We start from the raw sequence: 20,000 nt of genomic DNA on the forward strand, positions 1-20,000 counted from the left end.
TCCTCCTGTTCCTTCGTCTTCTCTTCATCTAGACATTCATAAACAGCGAAGACTCAGGAATACCAGTATCTTTTCCTGTCTACCTGCTCCCCCTCCATCATACCCCCCCCCCCTCCCGCCCCAAAATAGTTACCCGGAGGAGAAAAGTATATGCATGCAAGTGATGTCTACTATTAGCCCCCACCCCCCCCCCCACCCACCCCCTCATTCTCTCGCTGTCGCAGGCATATTTCTTTCTTTCTTTTCCTGCTTTTTAGATGTCTCAAATAGTTTCCCTCTACGTGTACCTCCAAACTCGACCCCCCCCCCCCCTTCCACCCCACTACCCCCCACCCTAAATAAAATGCCCAAAGCAGTAAGAGGAATATGTAGGTAAGTATCTCGGTGGGGCACGGCTGACAGCACGTATGATCCGTTTTGAGCGGCTGGCAGCGACAGACAGATGACCCAGAAAACGACAAATGTGGTGAAAATGTCACAGAGCCACATCGATTCCTCCATAGCTTCTGGCGTCGCTAGACCATCTCTCTAACCCTGAGCCCACTCCACATCATTCTCTTCTTCTTCTTCTTCCTCTGTTCCTTTCGTGGAACTTCTACGGGCACAGAGATCAGAGTCTTTTTACCCTTGAGAGAGAGACTCAGATTCAGACCTTTATTACAAAAGGATAAAGGTTTTAGGCAAAGCCTGTTCTTCCAACCTGTCCTTTATACAACACATAAAGACAGACGCACATTAAAAATATAAATTCAATCATATAAAATACATAAATACATTGTATGGAATGCAACACAATGTGCATTGAAGGAATTACATAAGGAGAACTCAAAAATTACAAAATTACATTGACATAGTTAGAGAGAGAGAGAGAGAGAGAGAGAGAGAGAGAGAGAGAGAGAGAGAGAGAGAGAGAGAGAGAGAGAGAGCGGGGGAGAGAGAGAGAGTGGGTGGGTTAGCGAGGGAGAGATTCTTTCAGTCAAAGAAACATAACGGGGATAGTGTAGAGAGTGATGAGGGGGCGGGGGGGGGGGGGGGGGGGAGGGGAGGGGAGAAAATAGACAGGCTGACAGATATTTTCAAGTAGAGAAAAACAATGGGGAAAGGGTGTGGAGGAAGAGAGGGGAGGGGAGGGGGGAGGGGGGGTAGATTCTCAAATTAGAACAATAACAGAGGAAGAGAGAGGGCTGTTCCAGAATAATAGTGGAGAGAGAGTGAGAGAAAGGGACAGCCAGACAGAGATGGAAATGGACAAACAGACAGACACACAGACATAGAGCGAGAGAGATTCTTTAATCGGTGAGCAAAACTGGAGAGATAGATTGAAAAAGACAGAGAGAAAACTTGGATTCGTCAATGATTAAAAATGGAACAAAGAAAGAGACAGACAGAAAGAGACAGACACAGAGACATGGTGGTGACAACGGCAGCGCAAAAAGTAGTTCGTATTAGTGTTTCTTTCTTCAAACAGATGCCTCTTGCTTTGAAATATGCCAAGATCAAAATGGTTTCGAGTAAAGTTTGTAATGAGCACGTACAAAATAAGTAGAAATAATACCGCTTTGATCTCAAATTGAATTTTCTTGAGCAGCCTTACGAATGGGTGAGTAAGGTATAATCCAGGATATCTGGTGGTTACATCAAAGCAACCAACCTATTTAAAAAAAAAATTTAAAAATCCACTTTCGTCATCTTTTTATGCAATGCTAAAGCTATTATCTAAGCGACCCCTGCATAATATAAGATGTTGCTACTTAGCACAGATTTTAACTTGGTGTGTTTTTTCCCCCTAGAAGACGTCAGATACAGCTGAAAGTTTATAGGTTCTTCTTGAGTAGACCTTTTCGTGGATCTCTCACGATAGATCTCTCACGGTTTTTGCAGGGGGTGTGAGCATTCGTCCACACAAGGGGAGGGGGTGGGGGGGGGGGTCGGGGGGAGGGAGCGTTGACGCCTACGACTACCAAAACCTTCACAAAAAAATCAAAACTTTGCCAATTTTCCGAAGGAAATGAATCCTAGCAGCATCCCTGCTATCTTCTGTTTAAATTCCCAGTGCGCTCTTCAGAAACCAGAATCAGTAGGAAGAATGTGGTTTTCTATACGATCGACACGCGATACAAAACTGTACACCATACAGCTTTGTTGAAAGCAGTAAGTAATATTTTAAACATCTCACAACGCAATAGATCATGCTTGCAACATAAGACGTTACACACAGCGCTATGCGAATTCACTCTTTAAATAAGACGGGACCAGTAAGTTCTCTCATAGGATGGATGAATAAGATATATGCACTCCGTGCGAAGTTAAAAGCGACCGCATATGTATAAAGACCAGAATGTTGCTTGCAATTGTTGTATGCGACAGTTGTAGGCGCGTGGCATGCGACAAAGCTAAATCTTGTATTTGGCCTCTAAAGCTTCACCTTCAGCACTCAAGAGTTAGTACGCATGTGAGACACAACGGTACCGCAATAATCTGAAATATCCGGTATTTTACCAGAAGCCAAAACCTACCGGAAATAAAAATCGGCAACCGGCCATACGTACGAACCGGTTTATATTGTGCTTGATCAGTGAATTCCGAATGTAATGACCATAGCGTTTATTTCGATTGGTTTTGACCAGTTGAAGTCTGTGACAGATAATGCGGTTTCATTGAAATCCAGGATTCGTGCATGTAAACAAAAATATTAAAAAAACGGTTTAAAAATAGCTAGCACGTACGCAGGACACCGACATCTGAGGTTGGTAAAGCTTCCAAGTGAATACTGCTTCAGACAGAATGTTCACATCCAAGTCCAGACTAGGAACAACACCTACAGCCCACGGGAAGACCAAATCAACACGCTGGACAAGAGGAGCCAGACCACCATCCTTCGTCTGTGCACTGGTCACTGTGGACTGAACACCCCAAGAGACTGGGACTCCGCGACACAGCCCAATGTGAGTGCGGCTCAGGGGAGCAAACCCCTGAGCACATTCTACAGACCTGCCCACATCTGGAGACATCACGGCAGCACTACAGGTCATGAGACACCAACCTGGGCACCAAGCTCTGGAGACCCGCTGCCGTACTGTAGAAGGCTGCGGACTTCATGGCAGCCTCCGAGCTAAAGATATAATGATCATGAACATCGAACGCAGAAGAAGGAGAAGAAGAACTCACCAGTCAGACAAGCTACTCTCTGTCTGTCATCGCAACCAACACTAATGGTACATGCGTTACACACATGACCTTCATTGTTTCTCTTCATTCCAGGCGTAACACGGACACGGTTGGGTTGGCTCACGTTGGCAGAGTCAGCGAGGCGCGGTGACAGAGTGACAGGCAGGCACGTGCGTCATGCAGCGTGACCCAGTTTTTCTCTGCCGTCTTCAGGCTGTCAGGTGACTTCTGTCTTCAATTGTGAACGACAACGTGAGCCATCTCCGTCAATTTGAAGTCAAGAGTTAGTGTTCTTTTATTTTTACATTTAGTCAAGTTTTGACTAAATGTTTTAACATAGAGGGCGAATCGAGACGAGGGTCGTGGTGTATGTGTGTGTGTGTGTGTGTGTGTGTGTGTGTGTGTGTGTGTGTGTGTGTGTGTGTGTGTGTGTGTGTGTGTGTGTGTGTGTGTGTGTGTGTGTAGCGATTCAGAGTAAACTACCAGACCGATCTTTATGAACACTACATTGGGGTGTGCACGTTAAAGATCCCACGATTGACAAAAGGGTCTTTCCTGGCAAAATTGTATAGGCATAGATAAAAAAAATGTCCACCAAAATACCCGTGTGACTTGGAATAATAGGCCGTGAAAAGTAGGATATGCGCCGAAATGGCTGCGATCTGCTGGTGGATGTGAATGCGTGATGTATTGTGTAAAAACTTGAATTCCATCTCACACGGCATAAATAGATCCCTGCGCCTTGAGTCCGAGTCTGGAGATACGCGCGCGATATAAGACTTCATATATATATATACATTTTACATGAGAGTTCCTGGGTATGATATCCCCAGACGTTTTTTTCATTTTTTCGATAAATGTCTTTGATGACGTCATATCCGGCTTTTTGTAAAAGTTGAGGCGGCACTGTCACACCCTCATTTTTCAATCAAATTGTGACCCTCCACCACGAAATGAGTCGCATGTCACCTCGCGCGGTTCTGCGCTAGGCTTAATATTAGTCCGGGGAGTGTCTGGTAACAGTGTGAGGGTCAACTTAGTCACATGCTTATAACTCAAACAGTTTTCGCTCTTTTCTAAAACGTTTTTCACCACTGGATAGAGCATAAAAAACTCTTTAGGAAAATGTAAAAATATGAAAATCATGCAAATGTGACATGTGACTCATTTCGTGGTGGAGGGTCACAATTGATTGAAATTTTTGTAAAGCAATCTTCGACGAAGGCCGGACTTCGGTGTTGCATTTCAGCTTGGTGGCTTAAAAATTAATTAATGACTTTAAAAATTTTTTTTATATAAAACGATCCAAATTTACGTTCATCTTATTCTACATCATTTCCTGATTCCAAAAACATATAAATATGTTATATTTGGATTAAAAACAATATCTGAAAATTAAAAAAAAATTAAAATTATGATCAAAATTAAATTTCCGAAATCGATTTAAAAACAATTTCATCTTATGCCTTGTCGGTTCCTGATTCCAAAAACATATAGATATGATATGTTTGGATTAAAAACACGCTCAGAAAGTTAAAACAGAAAAGCGTGCTATGCAGCACAGCGAAACCACTACCGCGTTTCACTCCGTTTTGCACAAGCGGCGGACTACGGTCATTGTGAAAAAATGTAGTGCGTTCAGTTTCATTCTGTAAGTTCCACAGCTTGACTAAATGTAGTAATTTCGCCTAACGCGACTTGTTTGGATATACTCAGTTTGTGGTGTTATTCAAAATTGCTGTTAAAAACACGTTGACCTAGTTTCTGCCTGCGTGCCATGCTCTGTATCAGGTAACTCCTACACGTTCAACTAGGCGAAGAATCCACAGCTGCATGGCCAATGAAGCTAGGGCTAGGGACTAGCATGATACGTTTCAAATATTGATAAGTAGATTGCTGTTCACACGTAAGTCTTTAGCGTCTATCAATCAATCAATCAATCAATATGAAGCTTGTATAGCGCGTATTCCGTGGGTACAGTTCTAAGCGCTTGTCGAAGAGTTGTCAACACAGGATTAACAAAGAAACTAACATCTACAGACGGACACACACCCTATCACACACTAGCAAACCCTGATAAACATACAACAAACAACTGTTTAACAACAATGTACACATCAATAGCTAGGTCCAAACAAAATAATATCAAACACAAAGAAAACACCTCTCACAGAGCACAGCACAAGAATGTCTTTTGGGGCACAACACATCTCTGTCGAACATGAAAGTCGCAGCCAGCTACGGGAAGAACTGAGTCTTCAACCTACTCTTGAACGCATCAAGAGAGGGGCTCTGGCGAAGCTCAAGCGGCAGGGAGTTCCAGACGGAGGGGCCCGCGGAGGGAAATGCACGCTGACCAGCAGATGCGAGTTTCGAGCGAGGGATGTGAAGGCGGAGTGGGTCAGCAGCAGAACGAAGGGGACGGTCGGAGGGCTGGGTGTCTAATTGTGGAGGCTTTTTGTCTATGAAAAGGCGACAACAAGCCGATGATGCGAATCGTCAAGAAACTGCCATCTGAACAGCCCGCCGCTCAGTAGAATATTCCGGCCAATGTTTCCATTTTCTGAGCATCTTCTCGCTGATCATAATAGCGTCATGCTGCTCAGGTGGTTGGAAAATCAAACAAACAAACAAAAACAACTAGAACAACAAGAACCACAACAACAACAACAACAACAACAACAACAACAACAACAACGTTCTACAGGCGTGGAACGAAACACTCTCACCACAAGGCGTCCCTGAGAGAGATTAGCTCAGACATGCAGAAACAGAAACCATCGTTCATTTTCTCTTGTTTAAATGTGTAACGCCTCTCTTCCAAAGACGATCAGAGCTCGTTATACAGCCGTTGCGGAGATGTTGAGCGGTCGGAAATGGCGGTAATTTCTCACCTGATATTCTCCGACAAAAGTCGCCCATAAGTCGTTCAGAAATCGGTGTTCGAACGACACTGCGTACTCTACTTCAAGGAAGAGAAGATTAACTCCTGATAGTTGGACAATCGTGTCATAGAGCAGTACATGTTGTGTAAGTCTAGTAGTAGACTTAATCAGTCGAAGAACTATACCGCAGGGATGTCCTTTGTAGTCGGCAGTCAGCAAAACGCAGACATTTATTTCAAATCAGCTAAAAATGTGCTGTCATTTTGGCAAAAATTGCTGAATATTATAAGGGGTAAAGGTAAGACCAAGGACTGCCGAAAATTGCCGAAACGTTAAACAAATATGTCGTTAAAAAACACATTCTAGTGTGACAGGGGAGGCTACCGCTCCTTTCACAGCATAACCGTTTTTATAGCGGGGGTAAGAAATTAGCCCTAACATTTTCAATCCTGTTTGATTGCACTTCGCCTCCCGAGGTGATCGTAGTGTTTCGGCACTCGGTTACACTAATAATAATAATAATAAATGAGCATTTATATAGCGCAACATCATAACTTTACAATTATGCTCTTTGCGCTTGACACATTTAAAATTCAAACACAGTTATACAAGCATTTACATCTACATTCATAGTCAGCAACGCTTGATTAAAAGCATACACCATCAAACATACATTACAACAGATTCTTCCACTAGCAAAATTTAAATCCTTAATAGCGTGACTTACATTTAAAAATGTCTGTCTTATCTGTAATAGGATGGCATGAATGATTTGTATAATTATCAATAACTTACTGTTGATCTTGGGGCTACGTTTCAAGTTGCAGCATTAAAACAAGCTATAGCTAAACTTTCTTCGACCTTGTCTGTTGGGCATGACGCTGTCGTGATATACGGCATTTAAAATCGGCTTCGGGTGACGTCAATGTTATCTGCAAGTGTAATCTCTCCACGCTCGTATCGGGCCGGAAGTCACGGCGGCCGGAACCACGTGACTTGATGACTGAACAGCGCAGGCGTCAAGGCACAGCTTCACCGGAAGTCGGTGCTTTTTCCCCAGATAACGCTTGTGGCTCTTTCACAAGAAGAAAGGCTAACTTTTTCAGAGAAAAATCGTTCAGCTCGTTATTTCGTTATTTAATGGTGTGCACAGAGAAAATAGACGACTTATTATGTGTGGCTTTCATTGACAACACACTGTTTGATTAGACAAAACTCATGTATTGGCCTTATCATCATCTGGATGACGTGTGCCATTGCAGCAGAAGATATAGAAACAGAATAGTGCAAAGCATGTGTGTGTGTCCGCAAAGCGCTCACAAACAGACGTAGACTAGGACAGACATTCAAGAAACAGAATAGTGCAAAGCATGTGTGTGTGTCCGCAAAGCGCTCACAAACAGACGTAGACTAGGACAGACATTCAAGAAACAGAATAGTGCAAAGCATGTGTGTGTGTCCGCAAAGCGCTCACAAACAGACGTAGACTAGGACAGACATTCAAGAAACAGAATAGTGCAAAGCATGTGTGTGTGTCCGCAAAGCGCTCACAAACAGACGTAGACTAGGACAGACATTCAAGAAACAGAATAGTGCAAAGCATGTGTGTGTGTCCGCAAAGCGCTCACAAACAGACGTAGACTAGGACAGACATTCAAGAAACAGAATAGTGCAAAGCATGTGTGTGTGTCCGCAAAGCGCTCACAAACAGACGTAAAGGTTGAGGCGGCACTGTCACACCCTCATTTTTTAATCAAATTGATTGAAATTTTGGCAAAACAATCTTCGACGAAGGCCGGACTTTGGTATTGCATTTCAGCTTGGTGGCTTAAAAACAAATGAATGAGTTTGGTCATTAAAAATCAGAAACTTGTAATTAAAATTATTTTTTCATTAAACGATCCAAAAACAATTTCATCTTATTCTTCGTCATTTTCTGATTCCAAAAACATATACATATGTTATATTTGGATTACAAACAAGCTCTGAAAATTAAACATGAAAATTATTATTAAAATTAATTGTCCGAAATCGATTTAGAAACAATTTCATCTTATTTCTTGTCCGTTCCTGATTCCAAAAACATATAGATCTATATGATATGTTTGGATTAAAAACAAGCTCAGAAAGTTAAAAAGAATAGAGATACAGAAAAGCGTGCTATCCTCCTCAGCGCAACCGCTACCGCGCTTTTCTGGATTGTTAATTTCATTGCCTTTGCCACGAGCGGTGGACAGACGATGCTACGAGTGTACGGTCTTGCGGAAAAAATGCAGTGCGTTCAGTTTCATTCTGTGAGTTCGACTGAGCTTGACTAAATGTTGTATTTTCGCCTTACGCGACTTCTTACTTTTATCGTCCACAGGCTGTTTACTTTGATCGTTAAAACAGACTTTGTGCGTAATGAAATCTCTTTTCCGCTGCGGACCTGAAGTCACGCAATCTGTGTCAGTCACACGGAATGGTGCATAAGTATGGAAGGCGATAAGGGTCAAATGATCGAGTAAAAGGATCGCTCCTTTTGCACGATACTTTAGCTCGATCGTTTGACCCTTTCCGCGCGTCGGGCGGAAAGGGTCAAACGCGAAAAGGATCGATCCTTTTGATCGATCCTTTTGCTCGATCATTTGACCCTTTTCGCCTTCCATACATAAGGCAATGCAACAGCAGACAGACCCATACTCAGCTCTTTCAAACAACAGTTGAAAACTTTCTTTTTCACACAATACTACATCAACCCGGCCTAATGTCTTTTCCATTCCATTTCTGCACGTACTCCTCTCCCACAAAGTTGGCATGATTGTTGAAAGTGTTTGCTGGGTATGTGTGTATATATATAGTGTGTATAGCATATATATATGAATATTGTGTGAACAGTACATGTGGTGATTTTTGTCCGTATGGTTAATTGTTTTATGTAGGTTGTACATTTAATTGTTCTATTCTGTATATGTTCTTTTGTAAAGGGCCTAGAGCCATAGGTTAGGCACTTAAAAATGTCCAGTTCTTATCATCATTATTACGACACAGAATGAGCATTCGTGCGTAAACGAAAGCTTTCAATACTCGTTGAAGTACCAATAGTATTTTCTGAATTTCTCTCAGGTTTTATCGTCTTCTGTTTTTGTGTACACGAAGAAAAAAGTGACGGAGACATTACATTAACTTGCTAGATGGAACATCAGAACAATTTATTATTATAATGGAGTAACCGAAGAGAATTACGGGCGAAACTAATTATCGCCCTTACAGATTTCGTATTAGTGAGTCACATACAAGACTAAAGTTATTGTTTGTTTGTTTGCTTGCTTGAATACTTGCTTGATAGCATGTTTGATTGATTGATTTATTGATCGATTGCTTGATTGATCAATCGATCGATCGATTGATCGATTGATTGATTGATTGATTGATTCAGTGATTGATTGATTGATTCATTCATTCATTCGTTGATGCTTTGTCATTGGTTCAAACGACGGGCGCAGTGCCCAAGTGTGTAAGACATCGGCCTTCTAATCGGGAGGTCGTGAGTTCAAATCCCGGCCGCTGCCGCCTGGTGGGTTAAGGTGGAGATTTGTCCGATCTCCCAGGTCAACTTAAGTGCAGACCTGCTATTGCCTTATCCCCCTTCGTGTGTACACGCAAGCACAAGACCAAGTGCGCATGGAAAAGATCCTGTAATCCATGTCAGAGTTCAGTGGTTTATAGAAACACGAAAATACCCAGCATGCTGCTGCCCTCTGAAGCGGCGCAGGGCTGCCTGAATGGCGGGGTACAAACGGTCATACACGTAAAAACCCATTCGTGCAAAAGCATGAGTGAACGTGGGAGTTTCAGCCCATGAACGAAGAAGAAAAAGAAAAGGTTCAAACAATAGAAAGCTCTCCCAGCTGTCGTCTAACGTGACTAACAAAATGCAATAGTCTTTCACTCTTAACAAAATGACATGCTGCGACAAAAAGAGAAAGAGGAGGGTCGGGAGGAGGGAGAGGGGGGGGGTGTCTGCCAATGAATTTTATTACGCTAGTATTATTTCAAAAAAAAGATTCAAATTGCATTTTAAAGTAAAAGTAATCGAACCTTGGAAGTTGGAGTAAACTGACACAGTGCCCCTGTCATTATGAGCAACCAAACACAGAGGGAAAGTAGATGCTCAAGGGTAAAAGCCCATTAAGAGAGACGCTACCTACGCATGCTCCGCACGACAGAAAGTAAGAACGAGAGTCTTCCAAAAGCCTGGTAAATTGATAGACAAAGAAAAGGACAGAGATAGAGAGGGGTAGCGGTAGCTTCAAGGGATTTCCTGCTCTACTCCCCCCCCCCCCCCCCCCCCCTCACTCACTCCATTCTTCCTTCAGGTCATCTAATAAGGGCATTGACCCAGTGGCTCCACTGCGGAAGACTTCCAGACACCCCCTCCTGTTTTTGTAACCGGTAGCTCCCCCCCCCCCCCCCTCAGTCCAACCCTCTCACACACCCCACACCCTAAATCCACATCTTCTCCTTTTTGATTTAATTTGAACTGACCCTCCCGTGGGTGTGGCTTGTGGTTATCAACAGTTCGTGCAAAGAACGTGTAACCCAGCCGAATATGTAGGCAAAATAAAATGATGTTTGTTTGTTTATTGTTGTTTCTTCAAGGTTGCACACCTGCGGCGTGCTTGCTTTCTGCCTGCTCGATGGAAAAGAGCGAAAGAAAGAAGGAGATAAAGAAAGTAAAAGAACAAAACACACAAGGAAAGAAAGAACGAACAGAAGAAAGAACAAATAAAAGAAAATCAGAACAAAAGAAAGAAAAAGAAAGAAAGAACAAAACCAACAAACAGAGAAATGTACACACCAACCAACCAACCAACCAACAAACAGAGAAATGTACACACCAACCAACCAACCAACCAACCAACCAACAAACAGAGAAATGTACACACCAACCAACCAACGTACCAACAAACAGAGAAATGTACACACCAACCAACCAACCAACCAACCAACCAACAAACAGAGAAATGTACACACCAACCAACCAACCAACCAACCAACCAACAAACAGAGAAATGTACACACCAACCAACCAACCAACCAACCAACCAACAAACAGAGAAATGTACACACCAACCAACCAACCAACCAACCAACAGAGAAATGTACACACCAACCAACCAACGTACCAACAAACAGAGAAATGTACACACCAACCAACCAACCAACCAACCAACCAACAAACAGAGAAATGTACACACCAACCAACCAACCAACCAACCAACCAACAAACAGAGAAATGTACACACCAACCAACCAACCAACCAACCAACCAACAAACAGAGAAATGTACACACCAACCAACCAACCAACCAACCAACCAACAGAGAAATGTACACACCAACCAACCAACGTACCAACAAACAGAGAAATGTACACACCAACCAACCAACCAACCAACCAACCAACAAACAGAGAAATGTACACACCAACCAACCAACGTACCAACAAACAGAGAAATGTACACACCAACCAACCAACCAACCAACCAACCAACAAACAGAGAAATGTACACACCAACCAACCAACCAACCAACCAACCAACAGAGAAATGTACACACCAACCAACCAACGTACCAACAAACAGAGAAATGTACACACCAACCAACCAACCAACCAACCAACCAACAAACAGAGAAATGTACACACCAACCAACCAACGTACCAACAAACAGAGAAATGTACACACCAACCAACCAACCAACCAACCAACCAACAAACAGAGAAATGTACACACCAACCAACCAACCAACCAACCAACAAACAAACAGAGAAATGTACACACCAACCAACCAACCAACCAACCAACCAACAAACAGAGAAATGTACACACCAACCAACCAACCAACCAACCAACAAACAGAGAAATGTACACACCAACCAACCAACCAACCAACAAACAGAGAAATGTACACACCAACCAACCAACCAACCAACCAACAAACAGAGAAATGTACACACCAACCAACCAACCAACCAACAGAGAAATGTACACACCAACCAACCAACCAACCAACCAACCAACAAACAGAGAAATGTACACACCAACCAACCAACCAACCAACCAACAAACAGAGAAATGTACACACCAACCAACCAACAAACAAACACAGCCTACAAGCAAACACACAGCCTACAAGCAAACACAGCCTACAAACAAACACAGCCTACAAACAAACACAGCCTACAAACAAACACAGCCTACAAACAAACACAGCCTACAAACAAACACAGCCTACAAACACAGCCTACAAACAAACACAGCCTACAAACACAGTCTACAAACAAACACAGCCAACAAACAAACACAGCCTACAAACACAGCCTACAAACAAACATAGCCTACAAACAAACACAGCCTACAAACAAACACAGCCAACAAACACAGCCTACAAACAAACACAGCCTACAAACAAACACAGCCAACAAACAAACACAGCCTACAAACAAACACAGCCTACAAACAAACACAGCCAACAAACAAACACAGCCAACAAACAAACACAGCCTACAAACAAACACAGCCAACACACAAACACAGCCTACAAACAAACACAGCCTACAAACAGCCTACTAACAAACACAGCCTACAAACAAACACAGCCAACACACAAACACAGCCTACAAACAAACACAGCCAACACACAAACACAGCCTACAAACAAACACAGCCAACACACAAACACAGCCTACAAACAAACACAGCCAACACACAAACACAGCCTACAAACAAACACAGCCTACAAAAACACACAGCCTACAAACAAACACAGCCTACAAACAAACACAGCCTACAAACTGTCGTGTTCCGAGCGTACATAAACAACACTCACATCAGGTACGTTCATCTAGTTTACTTGTCTAGCAAACTGCTGCAGATGACAACAATACAAGGTCGATGCGGTAAGCCATGCCTAATCAGTGTCCCGCGTGCATGCCAGAGAGCGAAGCGAGTAGTGGGCGGAAAGGCACCGTTGCACATGCGCGCCCCATCACATGACCGACCGAGTTCGACCGACACGACCCGAGAGGTACCGAATACCGCCACATCTCCCCCCTTCAAATAAAAAGATATAATGATCTTGATGAAACGAAACGTTATCGTTATCATTTAAAATTAAAGTTCAATAGGGGTTTCAGTAACGAATCTTTCGACCGGAACCGAAACAGTCATTGTTTATTTGCTGTTGATCTGCGGAGTCGATGGTTCACTCTTCGAAGCGGGACGGTGGTCTCACAGTTCGTCCGCTGCGGGTTTTGATGACCGGAGTCGACGGTTGCTGCCTGGGTTAGGCGCCGCTGGAGGACGTCGCGGGGACCCAGGCGTCGGTGGAGGTTCCGGAGAACGAAGACCTGGCTGGTCTGCATTGCGCTGGCTTGGCGTTTCAGGAACAGGACTCTGTTGGGTTGGGACAGGGTAAAGGACAGGGATGTTGGTCATGGTAGGCCTGTCTAACACTTGTCGGGAAGACAATCTGAGGTGTCGTCTGTTCCGACGATACTGTCCCCTTTCTGACCGTATCTCGTAGGACCGTGGTGCACATTGACGCAGGACTGTTGCTGGTTTTCCCCAGGACTTTTCGTGGTCTAGTTTCTGGAGAACAGTGTCACCTGGTATCAGTGGCGGCAGGGTCTCTGTCCCATGACGTCTGTCGTGGTCACTCTTGTTTCTGAGCTTTGCTTGCTCGTCCCGCGCCTTGATCGCATCCCTTCTGACCGTCTTTGGGATGAGATTGCTTGCGAGAGTAGGGAGCGTCGTTCGCATCTTTCTTCCGAGTGCTAGCTCCGCTGGACTCGTTCCTGTTGGCGTCGTAGGTGTAGCCCGGTGACTGAGTAGGGCTAAGAACGGGTCTTCTTGAGCGAGAATCTTCTTGGCCTCTTGTACTGCTCGCTCGGCTTCTCCATTCGACTGAGGAAAGTATGGACTGCTAGTCGAGTGAGTAAACTTCCATGCTGCTGCGAAGTTCTGGAACTCTGTTGACGTGAACTGAGAACCGTTGTCCGTGACGACGACATCTGGTATTCCGTGGTGGGCGAAGATGTTCTTCATCCGTCCAATGACGACTTCAGATGTCTCTCTCGGAAGATGAGCGATTTCAAGATATCTTGAATAATAGTCAATCAGAACAAGATAACTCTGTCCCTTGAAGTCGCACAAATCTGCAGCAACCATCTGGAAGGTCTGTCTGGGAGTTCTGTTGTCATAAGTGGCTCACTTCTTTGGGATGGCTGCTTCTCTTCGCAGTGTTGACATGCTGACACTCTTTGCTTGATGTTTTCATTGATGCCTGGCCACCAAACTGTCGACTTTGCTCTTTCTCGACATTTGGTTATCCCGAGATGGCCTTCGTGAATCCGGTTCAGCATTTCTTCTCTCAAGACCTGCGGAATGACGATCCGGACGCCTCTGACGAGAAGACCTCGATGTATGCTGAACTCCCCTCTGAATGCGTAGTAGTCTTTCAGAGCTGGCTCTACGTCAGTGACGTACCTGGGCCAACCGTTGGCCGTGTAGTGTAGAGCTGCTTTGACGACAGGATCTTGCTGACTCAGTGCTGCTATCTCGTCTAGTCTTTTGTCTGAAACCGGCCATGAAGATTGGACAGCGTCGACGTGAGCTTCCACATCTTCCGCCAGTAGTGTGGCAACATCGGCTCTGTCTTCCGATGTCTCTTCTCTCCCCTCTTGGACAGGCGACTGAGGACTTCTCGACAAGGCGTCAGCCACCACAAGCGTCTTGCCTGGTGAATAACTTGCTGTCAAGCTGAATCGCATCAGTCTCATCAGCATCCGCTGACATCTGATGGGCGTTTCGTCCAAATCTTTGGTGTTGATGAGAGGAATGAGCGGCTTGTGGTCGGTTTCGAGCGTAAATTTCTCCAGACCGATCAGATAACGTTCGAACTTTTCGCACGCCCACACAGCAGCTAGACACTCCTTCTCAATCTGGGCATACCCTTGTTCCGTTGATGTCAGAGTTCTTGAGCAGAAAGCGACTGGCTTCATCTTCTCCCCATGCTGCTGCAGGAGTACGCCGCCAATACCGTAGCTGCTCGCGTCGGCACTGACCGTTGTCGGCTTAGTCAAGTCGAATTAAGCGAGGGTAGGAGCTGCTGTCAGGAGCTCTTTCGCTTTTGAAAACGCAAGTGTCTGTGGCTGTCCCCAGTTCCACGCCTTGTCTTTCTCCAGCAACTCGGTGACAGGCTTCAAGACTGACGACAAGTTTGGCAGAAATCGTCCCGGAAAGTTCATCATGCCCAGAATTCTTCCCAGTTCTGTGACGTTGGTCGGGTCACGCATGTTGATGATGGCATCAATCTTCTTCTTGTCTGGTCTGATTCCGTCGGCGTTGATCACGTGACCAAGGAACTCGATCTCTGACTGCTTGAAGCTGCATTTTTCCTTGTTGAGCTTGAGCCCGGCCTCGACAATCTTCTTCATGGAGCTCTCAAGATGCTGCTCGTGTTCTTCATCTGAGTTGCTGTAGATGAGAACGTCGTCGAAGAAACAGATCGTGTTTTCTTCTCCCTTCAGGATCGTCTCCATCGTACGTTGGAAAATCTCGGGAGCGGAGGATATTCCGAACGGAAGTCTTTTGTAGTAGTACCTTCCGAATGGCGTGATGAAGGTTGTGTACTTGGCAGTTTCTGGGTCGAGAGGAATTTGATAAAACCCCGACGTTGCGTCCAGCTTGCTGAAAATCTTCGCTCCTTTGAGTCGATGCAAAATGTCGTCGAGAGTCGGAATCGGGTATCTCTCCCTCTTGACTGACAGGTTCAGCTTTTTCAAGTCCGTGCAGATCCGGACCGCTCCAGATTTCTTCAAAACTGGCACCATCGGAGAACACCAATCTGTTGGCTCGGTTATTTCCTCAATAATTCCGGCCTTCTTCATCCTTTCCAGTTCTTCTTCTACCTTCTTCATCAAAGGTATGGGTACTCTCCGAGCTGTGTGCAGACTGTAGGGCTGGCTGTTCTCTTTCAAGACGATCTTTGCCGGTGGGCAGTTGACTGGTTGCTGGTCCAACTCACCGAACGCTGGCTGTATGCTGTCGAGACGTTGGACAAGTCCCATGCGTTTACAGGCTTCTCTGCTTAATAAGCTCTCTGTCTTGCTGTCGACGACATAGATATCCAGGTGAATTTCTTGACCGTTGATGTTGGTAGTGTCCCTAAAGAATCCTATGCAGGATATCTGTCCGCCTGCGCCGTGCATGACTGCACAGGTGGGGATAAGCTTGGGACACGGGACAAGGGTCAGGTAGAGGGATTTGGAAATGATGGTCACATCTGCACCTGTGTCGATCTTGAACTTGATCTTGTGACGTCCAAATGATAGGTCAGTGTACCATGCTGGTTCAGCTCCCTGCTTGTGTACGACACCCATGTAGTACACTTCTTCTGCGTCAACAGCGTTGACTTGCTTGGAACGGCAACAAGAAAAGAAATGTCCGTACCTGCCACAGCCGTGACACTGCTTCCCTTTTGCTGGACAGTCACTGTCTTTCTTGTGTTGTCCACGTCCGCAGCGTGAACATGATGCATCACTTCTCCCCTCCTGAGGAAAGCGACGACCGCCACCACGCGGATGACGAAATCCACCCCTGGAACCGGCGTGCTTGGTTGCTGGACCGCTGCTGCCACTGTCACAGCTGGTACCTGCTGCACGTGCACCGCCGCGAGGGCGTCTGTTGAATCGCTGCGTACCGGTGTGTACGGCGTCGACACTGGAACGTTGCTCAGACAGCTGTCTCTTGACTTGCTCGTACTGCCTGGCTTGCTTAATGGCGTCCTGCAAATTCAGGTCTGCTTGCATTTGTAACTTTTCTGAGAGTTCTCGGTCGTTCACACCAAGGACGAACCTGTCGCGAATGGCTTCGTCGCGGTTATGAAAATCTGCGTGCTCAGAAAGTTCGTACAGGGCTCTGACGTAAGGTTCGATTTGCTCGCCGCTGTGTTGGCTTCTGGTGTTAAAGACGGCTCGAACGTGTATGACGTTCTTTTGTGGAACGAAGTGCGTGTCAAATAACTTCAGTACGTCCTCCAGTTTTGCTTCGTCATTGTCCTCGTCATATTCGAACTGTTCGTAGATCTGTTCGGCTTGTATGCCCATAGCATAGATTAAGGAACTGACCTGGACTGAAAATTGTTCTTTGTCTAGTTTAGAAGCAACCCTGTAGCGTTCGAAACGCTTACGCCACGTGAGCGACTGGTCGGGCCTCCCAAAGTCGAGTGGTTCAGGCGGTTTGAATGGCATGCTCTTCTTCCTCCGTACGACTATGCTCGACTATTTCAAAACTCACGGTTGGGTAAAGAATCCCACCGCTGCCATCATGTCGTGTTCCGAGCGTACATAAACAACACTCACATCAGGTACGTTCATCTAGTTTACTTGTCTAGCAAACTGCTACAGATGACAACAATACAAGGTCGATGCGGTAAGCCATGCCTAATCAGTGTCCCGCGTGCATGCCAGAGAGCGAAGCGAGTAGTGGGCGGAAAGGCACCGTTGCACATGCGCGCCCCATCACATGACCGACCGAGTTCGACCGACACGACCCGAGAGGTACCGAATACCGTCACACAAACACAGCCTACAAACAAACATAGCCTACAAACAAACACAGCCTACAAACAAACACAGCCAACAAACACAGCCTACAAACAAACACAGCCTACAAACAAACACAGCCAACACACAAACACAGCCTACAAACAAACACAGCCTACAAACAAACACAGCCAACACACAAACACAGCCTTCAAACAAACACAGCCAACACACAAACACAGCCTACAAACAAACACAGCCTACAAAAACACACAGCCTACAAACAAACACAGCCTACTAACAAACACAGCCTACAAAAAAACACAGCCTACAAACAAACACAGCCTACAAACAAACACAGCCTACAAACAAACGAAATGGATATGACCCTACATAAAAGATGTCTATACCTTCCCCAGACGAAATATGGAAAAATAGCAATACTAATGTGAAAGAATAAAACAAAAAAGTAAATACATAAGAACTGCAGCAACCTGCGTGCTCGTCTGACCCACATTCGTATCATATCGATCTTGACATGCCAATTTCATTTGACTTCGTGGTGATTTTTCTTTCTCTCTTTCTACTGCCCAATATGTTTAACCAACGATACTGCTTTCGACAGGTCCATTTAGTTTCAGGAAATGAACTTCTACTTTAATAACCACACTACTGGCTTTCTTAACATTGCAATCCTCTGCGAATGTCAGACCTTCTTCTTTCATTCGCTTATTCGTTAAGTTACGAAAACTTGAGGTGCATTTTTTGAAAAACAAATCTTGAGTTCTTGATAAGGGTGCATGGACTAGAGATATGAAGAGAGAGAGAGAGAGAGAGCGAGACAGAGACAGACAGACAGACAGACAGACAGACAGACAGAGACAGAGATAGACAGAGATGGAAAGGAGAATGAGAATGAGAGAGAGAGAGAGAGAGAGAGAGAGAGAGAGAGAGAGAGAGAGAGAGAGAGAGAGAGAGAGAATTGAACTTTATTGAATTGAACTTTATTTAACAAGGATTAAGATTTAAGGCTACGCCTTTTCTTACAATCTGTCATTGGGACGCACAGACACACAATGATAAAATTGAAAAATTAAAAATTAAAAAGTTAAAAAGTTTATCAACAAAAGGAGGTCAGAAAACTTCAGCACGTGATGATAAAGATGACGATGATGATGATGATGATGATGATGATGATGATGATGATGATGATGATGATGATGATGATGATGATGATGAAGAATGATGAGGCATGAAGGGCATACAAATGTGGTTATTCATAAAATCAAATGCATACTATGCAAGTAATTATAAGTACAAGCTGGTAGCAATCGAACATGTAGCAATAGTACAACAAAAATATGTTCAGAATATACAATGCACAGTATATCTTTGGCGTAATACTAAGTGTGGTAAATCAAAACGCATTAAACTACTCAGACATTAAGTGTTTTTTGACACATTTTTTAAAACTTTTTAATGACTTAAGTTCTTAAAGGATGATGGAAGTGAATTCCAAACTGATGTACCCGAAAAAGCAAGACTGGTCTTATAAAGGTCAATTCGTGGAATCGGTGGGATCAAGTTGACCGACCCATATCTGTCGGTAGCTTTATTAAATAATAATGTAATGTAAATCGGCACTTTACCGTAATACAATTTATGCATGAAAATGGCTTTGTTTAACTTGAGATGCTTTTCCAGTGGAAGAAAGTTAAGCATTTTTAATTTCATATCTGTTGGGGCATTATCCTTTACGATGAGTTTAGCCGAGCGACGATAGAGAGAGTCTAACTTTTTCAAGTGGACATCACTGCTGCCATCCCAGAGCGTCGAAACATAATTGATGTGAGGCATTACATGAGCATGGTGGAACATTTCCAGAGTCCTTCTGTCCGTAAATTGCTTTAACTTGGATAGGAGGAAAACGTTCTTGGCTACTTTCTTGCAAATATGCTGTAATTGTGCCTGCCACTTGAATTCACAATCAATAATTACCCCTAAAACGCGATGCTGTTGAACTTGTTCAATTAATTGCGTACCAATAGTAAGATTTAGTTTGAGTGGAGAAGTCTGGTGTTTTTGTCTGGTTGCAATTACCATACTTTTAGTTTTTATTGGATGGACAAGCATAGCATTGGCACTACACTAGTTATTTACATCGTTTAAAGCTATTTGAAGGGAGGACTCTATTACTGGAACAGACTTTCCACTTGAATGAAGAGAAGAATCGTCAGCAAAAAAATCACTTCTTACATTACTATCAGAAATGTGCAGTGGCAGATCATTGATATACAGACAGAACAAGATCGGCCCAAGCACTGACCCTTGAGGCACCCACCATTTCACAGTCTCCTC

Source organism: Littorina saxatilis, linkage group LG12 (assembly GCF_037325665.1).
Source record: "Littorina saxatilis isolate snail1 linkage group LG12, US_GU_Lsax_2.0, whole genome shotgun sequence".
In the NCBI taxonomy this organism is placed as follows: Eukaryota; Metazoa; Mollusca; class Gastropoda; order Littorinimorpha; family Littorinidae; genus Littorina; species Littorina saxatilis.